Raw genomic sequence first — 9,652 nt, 5'->3', positions numbered from 1 at the left:
GCCTGGGACATGCCCCTGTGTCTTGGCCGTGTTACCTACACGGCCATGTCTTCAAACCGTGTCAGTCACTATAGATTACCCCATTGTACACATAGCCTGGGACACGCCCGTGTGTCCAGGACGTGTGGTTCAAAAAAAATTTTTAATTAATTTTAAATTAACATGCAATAAAATTAAAAGAATTAAAAAAATTTAAACACTCGGGTTGACTCCCAAGAAGCACTTATTTAGAGTCTAAGCTTGACTTTACCTTGTATGTGCATGGTTATGGTGGTTCTCGGAACCAAAGCTCCTCTTTCCCGTTCTCAATTTTAACACCAAGATAAGGGTTGAGTCGAGTATTGTATACTTTAATTGTATCGAACTCAGAATGTGTTACCTCGACTGTACCGTATGGAAAGACGTTCAGTACTGTAAATGGGTTCGATTTGATTGACTCAAGCTCCGAAGGGGAAATTCATGGATCCGATTTGTCTAGCAGTACTTTGTCTCCAACTTGAAATTGGTTCTTTCTCGTCACATGCTCATCATGGCGTTGCTTTGTCTCTTCATCGTGTTTTTTTTGGTTTTTCCTTAACATGAATTTGCCATTCATCTAGTTCATCGAGTTGCACCATTCTCTCTTCATATGGTGTTCGATTTCCATCACCTTGACTGAAACATGGCTCCAATATCTTTTCAAGAATGATTTCCTGCAAAGAACGTTGAGCCACATGGTTACTAACATTAATAGAACATTTAATATCATCTCGCTCAGTAGAGACTCTCACAGAATCACGTACTTGAATAGTAATCTTTCCGTCACCTACACAAAGCACAAGTTCACCAGTACCAACATCGATAATAGTTCTAGCAGTGGCTAAAAAAGATCGATCTAAAATTATAGGTACTTCATTATCCTTGTCCATGTCTAATACAACAAAATCTACATGGAATATGAATTTATCAATTTTCAAAAGTACATCCTCAATAATACCCCTAGGATATCTAATAGTTCTATCTGCTAATTGAATACTCATCCTAGTGTTTTTGGGTTTCCTAAGACCAATTTGTTTAAACAATTTATAAGGCATGACGTTAACACTAGCCCCTAAATTAGCCACAACATTTTCAATATTTAAACTACCAATGAGACAATGAATAGTAAAACTCCCTAGATCTTTAAGTTTGTTGGGTAGTTTATTTTGGAGAATGGCCAAGCAAACTTCATTGAGCTCCACAGTTGACGAGTCGTCTAACTTCTTCTTGTTTTTTAATAGCTCCGTTAAGAATTTGATGTAATTTGGCATTTGCAAAAGAGCTTCAACAAACTATAAGTTAATGTGTAATATTTTTAAGAGCTTAAGAAATTTACCATATTGTTCGTTCGTGGAGTCTCTCTTGAACGCGTTAGGATATGGAACTTGAGGTTTATTTTCCCTGAAAACTGGCTTTTATTCTTTCTTATCTTTCTCAAGCTCATCATTATTCACCACATCTTCTTGCCTCAGTTTCTGTTTAGGTTCAACTAACCCTTCCACGTCTCGGACAGTGACTACGTGAAGCTGCTCCCTTAGGTTAGTTTCAATATTACTAGGCAAGCTACCTTGTGGTTTTTTTGAAACTAATTTAGCAAGCTGTCCAATTTGATTTTCAAGTCCTTGAATTGATGCTTGATGATTCTTCAATGTTGCCTCAGTGTTTTGAAAATGATTTTCTGACACTGAAATAAATTTTCCCAACATCTGTTCAAGGTTTGGCTTCTTCTCTTGCTGGTAAGGTTGTTGAAAGCCCGGAGGGGGTTCTGTTCTTTGATTTCATTAACCACCCCAAGAGAAATTGGGATGGTTCCTCCAACCTGTATTATAGTTATTACTATAAGTGTTATTTTGATGTCTAAAATTGTTACCCATATAATTTTCTTGCTCATTATCTGTGCTAGGACCGAAGGGTAAACATTTTGAATTATTCTTTCCACCTCCATTTGTATCACATTACATCACCAGATTCACCTGTGTAGAAAAATATAAACCATCAATTTTCTCATTCAGTGCTTTTACTTGGTTTGATAGCATGGTGATGGCATCTAGATTAAAAACACCGCATGCTTTCATCGGTTTTATTTTCATGACTTGCAACTGATAATTATTTAATGTCATTTCCTCTATAAACTCATAAGCTACCTCAGGTGTTTTCTTGTTTAGTGTTCCACCAACTGCTGCATCAATTAACTGCTTAGTCAAGGGATTCAAACCATTGTAGAAGGTTTGAACTTGTAAACATAGAAGTATCCCATGATGAGGGCACATTCTCAATTGATCTTTGTATCACTCCCATGCATCATATAATGCCTGTAAATCGATCTGGGCAAAGGAAGAAATGTGATTCCTCAACTTTGTTGTTTTAGCCGGTGGAAAGTACTTCAGGAAAAACATTTTGGTCATTTAAGCCCATGTAGTGATAAAACCTCGTGGTAAAGAGTTTAACCACTATTTTGCCTTGTTCCTCAACGAGAATGGAAAAAACCATAATTAAATGATGTCATCAGTGGTGCCATTTATCTTGAAAATGTCACAAATCTCTAGAAAATTAGCCAAATGAGTATTTAGGTCTTCATCTTACAAACCATCGAACTGAACATAATGTTTTACCATCTGAATAGTGTTCGACTTCAGCTTGAAATTGTTCGCAACAACGGTAGGTTTCACAATATTCGATTCAGCCCCAATCAGAGTGGGCTTCGCATAATCATACATAGTATGAGGAACAGGATCTACAGGAGGTAGCTGAATATTCTAATTATCACCCATCTCCTCAGTGATATTGTTTTCCTCTTATTCTGTTGAATTTGCCTTGCTTTTCTAACCTCTCTACAATTTTTGCGAGTGGTACTTTCAATCTCACTGTTAAAAAGCAATGGTCTCAACGAGTTTCTTGTAGTCATAAACCAAAAGAACCTGCCAGAATACGAAAAAAGAAAAATTAGAATGTAAAAATTAAATTAAAACAAAAATATAATATATAAATAAAATAAAAATGGCTAAATTAATAGAAATAAAGTTTTCCTAATATTTCAGTCCCCAAAAACGACGCTAAAAACTTGATGTGTCACAGAACTAACTAAAAATACAAAAAAGGCAAGCGGTGCTATCGATAAATAGTATAGCTATGGTTAGTAAAGATATCGTATTCACAAGGACTAAAAGTACTAGCAATTATCATTTTCTTATTATTTAGCCGACAAATTGGAGTGGTTGGTTTAAACTAAAATTACTTTAACTAAAGCACTCAACAGAGAATGAATCAAGAAAATAATTGAATAATAACACATGAGAGAAACAATACCCAGGAAAGCATCCACCTAGACTTCATATGTCATTATGAATCTGAATTAAACGATTTATTCACTTGGTATCTTGATCTGTAGAAATCCCTAAATTATGCTAATTCTCTTTCGAGAGTAAGAGCAACTGACTCTAGGTTAGTTAATTGAAATTCCTTTCTAATTAAAACCCCTATTGTCACACTAACTCGATCTATGGATTCCCTTAGTAGAATTATGTCATCCTATTCTAAGATTGCATGCAACTCCACTCAATTATCCTAGATCTACTCTTAAACAGAGACTTTTTCTCCTCTTATTTAAGCACATTAAACATGAATTAATATCCCAAAAATATGAAAATAAGAGACAAGTACACATAGCTAAGAACAAGAATCAAGTATTTATCGCGTAAAATAGAAATCAAATAATAGAATTCATCATAGGGTTCATCTTCTCTAGGTATCTAGGGAATTAGTTCATAATTGTGAATAAAAATATCTTAAAGACAAAATAACCACAGGAAATGAAGAAACTCATAAAAAGTTCAAGAAAAATTAAAAAGAGGTCTTCAATCTTGATGGAAATCTGCTTCAGAGTTGGTTCCAATAGTGTTCTTTGAGTTATTTTTTTCAATATTCTTTGATGGCCCCATTTTCTCTTCTTCTATTTGGTATTTATAGACATTAGAATGTCCAAAAAGACTAAAAATTGTGTTTTTCTACGTGTTTGGAATGTGAGTCGCGAAATTAACATGGTCTAGCATATGGTCGTGTGTCCAGCCTGTGTGACTCTTAAAATCTGTTGCATTTTTCTGATTTTTACTCGTTTTTCACTCCTTTGGCTCTCAAATGCTCTCTTAAGTAAAGAAACATAAATTTCAAGGATTAGGAGCATAAAATTCACTAATTTGCATAAGTAATCATCCAAAAACACATTAATAATGAGATTAAAATATGTTACTTTTATCACTTCTTAGGCATTTTTTGTACAAATTTCTCTTTTAGTTGTTCTGTTATATATCTAGTTATGCATTGAGAACAATGCATCCCTTAGTTTTGGGGGTGTGTTGTGCATTTAGGCTACATTTTAGATTTAGTATGTATGATCATTTTAGTATAATCATTTTATTATAGTTAAATTTGTTTTGCCACGACAATGTTACTCTTATGTACTATTTGCCTATGAGGAGCACAATCTATAATTATGATGTTCGATGATAAGCTTAGATTCTTCATTACATCTAGAATATGTTATAGTGAATTAGGTGAATTTAGTTTAGTTTTTGTTGCTTGAAAATTAATTTCTAAGAATGAGATGTCCTATACTCAGTTTCTTCGGGTTGTAGTGAGTATCTTCTAGTGAACTTAGGGACTTTTGAAGCAAAATTTAGTCATATTGCCTTGGCACTATTAAATAAAGGACAGTAGGCACTCCAATGCTTAGAATTGTTAACTAAGTCAAAACCACTTTGTTTGATCTATCGTGTTGTTGACTAGAAAAGTGAGTTTAAGTAAGAGTGTGTAATAAAAAGTAAATAAATTAGGGGCACTCTGCTGTAGTAACGGGCTAAGTAGCTAAGGAGGTAGTTGTTTGCACCATCTATCTTCTAAGTTAAAAATCTTAGCTTTAAGAGTGATTTATATTTAAATTGTGACATGATTGAGTACTAGGTAATTCGGTGTATGCTCTATTTTTATTATCAAGTCAAAGAATTTTGTAACATGCTAAATCCCCTAATATACTAATAAAAAAAGAGGAAAAAAAGGAAAAAAAAAACACAAATATAAATGGTTCATACATTTCAAGTATGCTTAGAGTAAGAGTAACTTGAGTTTAGGTAACAAATGAACTGGGTAAATTAGGAGATATTTTCTATGGTCAAAACATACAAGGAACTTAAGAAATTTTATTTTTAGAGAGCAATTTTCTGCACTACCTTTGTTAAACTAAACCTTTGAAACTTGAACAAGTTTTTAAAGAGAGAAGATGGCTGAGGACTGATGTATATATTGGTCTTTGAATAGATTGACAGTAAAAGATGGGTACATGCACTGGCAATATTGCTGCATAAATGCACATATGCATATTTTGCTTGAGGACAAGTAATAACTCAGGTTTGAGGGTGTGATAATTCTTGAAAAGAGTTATATTTCATGCCCTTAAACCTAGGTAATTAATTATACTTGGTTACATTTAGTAGCATTTTAGGAAATTTTATTAGTATTTTTATCATTACATTCAGAGCTTGGACTGTGTTTACATACTAGATACCTTTAATTGCATGTGGAAGGGTTGTGTTTGGTTGTTTGACTTTGACAGGTGCAAGATGTGGAGAAAGAAATAAAAGAATGAAGGTTTTCTGGGGCAAAAGGTTGGACAATTTGCCACCTTGTATGCCGTGGCAATTTCAGGAAGATGACTGAGTCAACACTTATCACAAACCAGTTTCAACCCAACTCTACTTGTACCAGAAAAATTAACCTAAAAAGGAGGAGAAGATATCGTCTGATGTTGGATTTATCCTAGGAAGAAAAGATTATAAAAAGTCAAAGGAGGAAACCCTAAAGATGTGGAGATCCAGAGGCAACAAAAGAGGGTAAGGACTGAGTAGAGACCGAAAGAAGAGACCGAAGGCAGTCCCTTTTAACCACCAAAGGACACTGTGCTGCTGGATTGAGGATTGATTTAGTTATAGCCATCTTCCTAAGTTCTTCCATTACTTTTTAACCTGTTCTCCCGTGAATTGAATTGATCGAAACGATGTTGGGTGTTATTTTGAACATGAATTTTAATTGCCAACCCATGAGCTCAATCTCATAGGGTTGGGATTACATGATGAAAACTTTTACTTTCTTTAATAGTTGAAGCATATATACAATTTAATCTATAGTTTCATTCAATTCTTTTTATTTCCCAATTGTATATGTACATTCTCTAGACATAGACGAGTGTGCAATATGCCTATAAACTAAATCTCATTCTGAAAAGGCTGGATTAGTTGGACTAGAATTGAATGATACAAGCGGGTATTCGATCGAATACTTACAACAGACTCTAGACATAGAGTAGTGTTTGTATAGAATGAAGACAAAACAATGCAGGGTACGGTCCTAAGGCCTATAGACACAAGCAAGGTAACTTGAGATCTAGCTCTCGAATGAAAAAGGTCACTTTAGGTGTCTTCTGAGCAATAAATTAAGTACAATTTTGTTGAGGGATTACTGAAAGTAAGGCAGATTATTAGTAATCCCAACCTTCCAAATCAACATCATAGACCTTCTATCATTTGCCATAGTATCTTTGCCATAGCATTCTTAAGTATTTACTTATTTGCTCACGGATTATTCATGTAATTATTCTCGTAATTGTCACTCTTACTTTGCCTTAGCATTTTCTAATATTATTCAGTCTACATTTCACACACATCCTTACTATTTTAAATTACCACAGCATACTTAACTTGGTTTTTCCATAACATTAATCATAATTCATTATAATAACTTGACCACTCTTATACCTAATGCAATCCTTGTGGAGATGATCACACTTATCAATTTATTACTTGATTTGACGTGTATACTAGCATAATTCTCATATCATTTCACATGCAACAAGTTCCATGGAGTAATGGTGTCATATTAAGTCCACATTTATATAAAGTCACTAAATTAAACTGGGAGTACTATGGAGACTAGTGATTTTATCACATTTTTTGTTAAATGGAAAAATATCTTCACTATGTTTATATGGTGGCTTAACCACAACGAGCTTTGATCGTATTGTTTGGTGTTTGGTAAAGAGTTATGGGAAACTCTTGGTAAATAGAAAATTATTGGGGTAGGAATTCATTTTTTGATTATGTTATATTCATGACTCATTCTAATGTCATAATGTTGTTATGATTATGTTACATGGATTCCTATGTGATTGGTCTTAAACGTTTGTTAAATGAACTTATTTACTAGACTCACACTGAGCTAGTTAGCTCACCCCATAATTGATAACCTTCCCTAGTAATGATCGAGACTTGGGTCAAACATGGCATGCAGACGTACAACGGACTTCGGACTTAGCTTAGATTTTATTTAAAGTTCCCTAAATTTATTTGGTTTGGGGAATGTACAGCTATTTGAATTGTGTTTTGGGTTTATTTATGTTTTAGGGTTTTTCATGCATGCATAATTTACACACTTTTAATTAATTTTTAAGTATATTCTGAAATTGGACTGAGCATGTTACTTGTCTTAATGATAATTGGATCTTTAATTGGTTTTGTACTATAACTAAATTTAATAGGGTTTTCAAAAGCAATGACGAGCAATGTGTTTTTCTTAAAACTACTCACCTAACTTTATAAAGGTTGAACTATTTAATGAACGTTTTTCAAAAATAAAAAAGGTAACAATGGTTTTATTTAAAAGAGATCATATTTGAGGTTTTTAACTAGCGACAGGGTAGATTCGTGGTTTAAATGTCAAATATGACCTTTACAATTTGGTCATAACGTTTAGGTCAGGTTCGGGAGGTTACAGTAAAAATTTATGTGTTTCGCGAGATCTCTCTTTTGAAACCAAAAGCATGTGGACCTTTCTTGACTATGTAAGGATTTATTGTTATTGTCGTCTACTAGACCTGGTCCTTGTATTGATTTTGAGGAATGGAACTCTTCAGTGTGATGTTTTGTAACACCCCTAACCCGTATCCGTCGCCAAATTAGGGTCACAAGACATTACTGGTCATATCACAGTTCATACAGATATTCAATACATTTCACAACTCGAAATTCAAACACATCAATGCTCGTAACTTAATCAAAAAAATTTGAGTCTTAAAATCATAACATTCATAACATTGCATAATTAAATTATAATCCAGCATATATCAAAACATATCATATACGAACATATAACAAAACAACTATTACATTAGTTAAATATCAAACCTATTATTATATAGCTTTTGCACATGTACAAATTAAACATCAAATAAACCATATTTCACTACTAAATTTTTCATTCATTTATGCGGCATAAAAAAATGACCAACATGCTTTATTTACCATTATACCATGGGCATATTTCCTAATGTCGAAGCCATATCTAAGCATAATTACCTAATCAATATTAACTTATTCCATTAATTAATTCATGACTATACCAATTCACATGTTATGCACATTAATCGAAGTTAAATTAACCACACGGCATACTAGACATACCTACACATATACTCATTTAAAGAAGCATCATTTCAAGACCAAATATACTTCTTCTCTTGACACAAATTTATGCGCATATGACCATATTAATTTGAACCATTTTGAGCACAAATAACACTAAAAGTACACCCAATTCACATGCTTAAAATACACACACATAACCAATCACTTACCGCATATTCGGTCATCCAAGATAACTTCAATACATAACATAAACCATATCACATACTCATTAATATGAGTCTAATACTTTAGCTGAATATACTTATACACATTATTCACCATTTCTAAACCATTTCACCAATGTAAGCATACCATTCCAAATTGACTCAAAGTAACCATATCAAATTGTCAAATATCCATAGTATAGCATAGTCCATAGATAACGAATACAACCAATTTCAATATTAACATATAACTAAACAATTAACTACATGAATAAATCACCATTGCCGAACCACAAATTAGATTAAAACCATTATCTATAATTACAAATTAAGCTAATACATCACCGAAAATCACTATCATTAGCATTATTAACAATCCACAACCAAAACACATCCCTCATCCATATATCAAGTTTACCACACACATATACCATGTCCAAATTACGTAAACATTTGACCATTAGCATTAAGATTAAGCCATTTTCGCATGGCTAAATATATTCAAATTTCAAGACCAACCAAAACAAATGCCAGCCAATACATGCCATAGGTTCGAAGTTCAAGCTTTAAAAAAAATCACCGAAATAGCGATCGGTAGTGTAACGAATTTCTTTGACAATCCCTGAGCTCGTAACTAGCTTCTAAAATCTATAAAACATCAATCGAACACACACAGAGTAAGCTTCGATAGCTTAGTAAGTCATGAGCAAATAAATCATCAAATGAACATTAACATTATAATTTCAACTTGGCCAAATATAAACTATCTCATGTACGCATAAATCACTCTTTTAACATGCATAATTATATCATCATCTCAAGTACTATACTTACCTTATTTTCATGAACATTTAAATTCACACGTACCTGAACCACTTAGCTTTATTTCACATTCGATCTTAAATCGACATTACCTGTTGAACCATTTGGAATCAATAATGATAGTCGACTAGCTCAAAAAGC

At 33.2% G+C, this 9,652-nt stretch overlaps 1 non-coding gene across 1 annotated transcript; it reads left to right on the top strand.

The window, feature by feature from the left end:
• The first annotated feature begins 2,268 nt into the window (after positions 1 to 2,268).
• On the top strand, positions 2,269 to 2,375 carry LOC128040803 (small nucleolar RNA R71). The gene has a single exon (XR_008195609.1). It is a non-coding gene; the product is annotated as a small nucleolar RNA R71 (small nucleolar RNA).
• The last annotated feature ends 7,277 nt before the right edge of the window (positions 2,376 to 9,652 follow it).

Source organism: Gossypium raimondii, chromosome 4 (assembly GCF_025698545.1).
Source record: "Gossypium raimondii isolate GPD5lz chromosome 4, ASM2569854v1, whole genome shotgun sequence".
NCBI lineage: Eukaryota > Viridiplantae > Streptophyta > Magnoliopsida > Malvales > Malvaceae > Gossypium > Gossypium raimondii.
The sequence above is the reverse complement of the archived record's forward strand: the minus strand, read 5'-3'. Positions and strand labels throughout refer to the sequence as shown.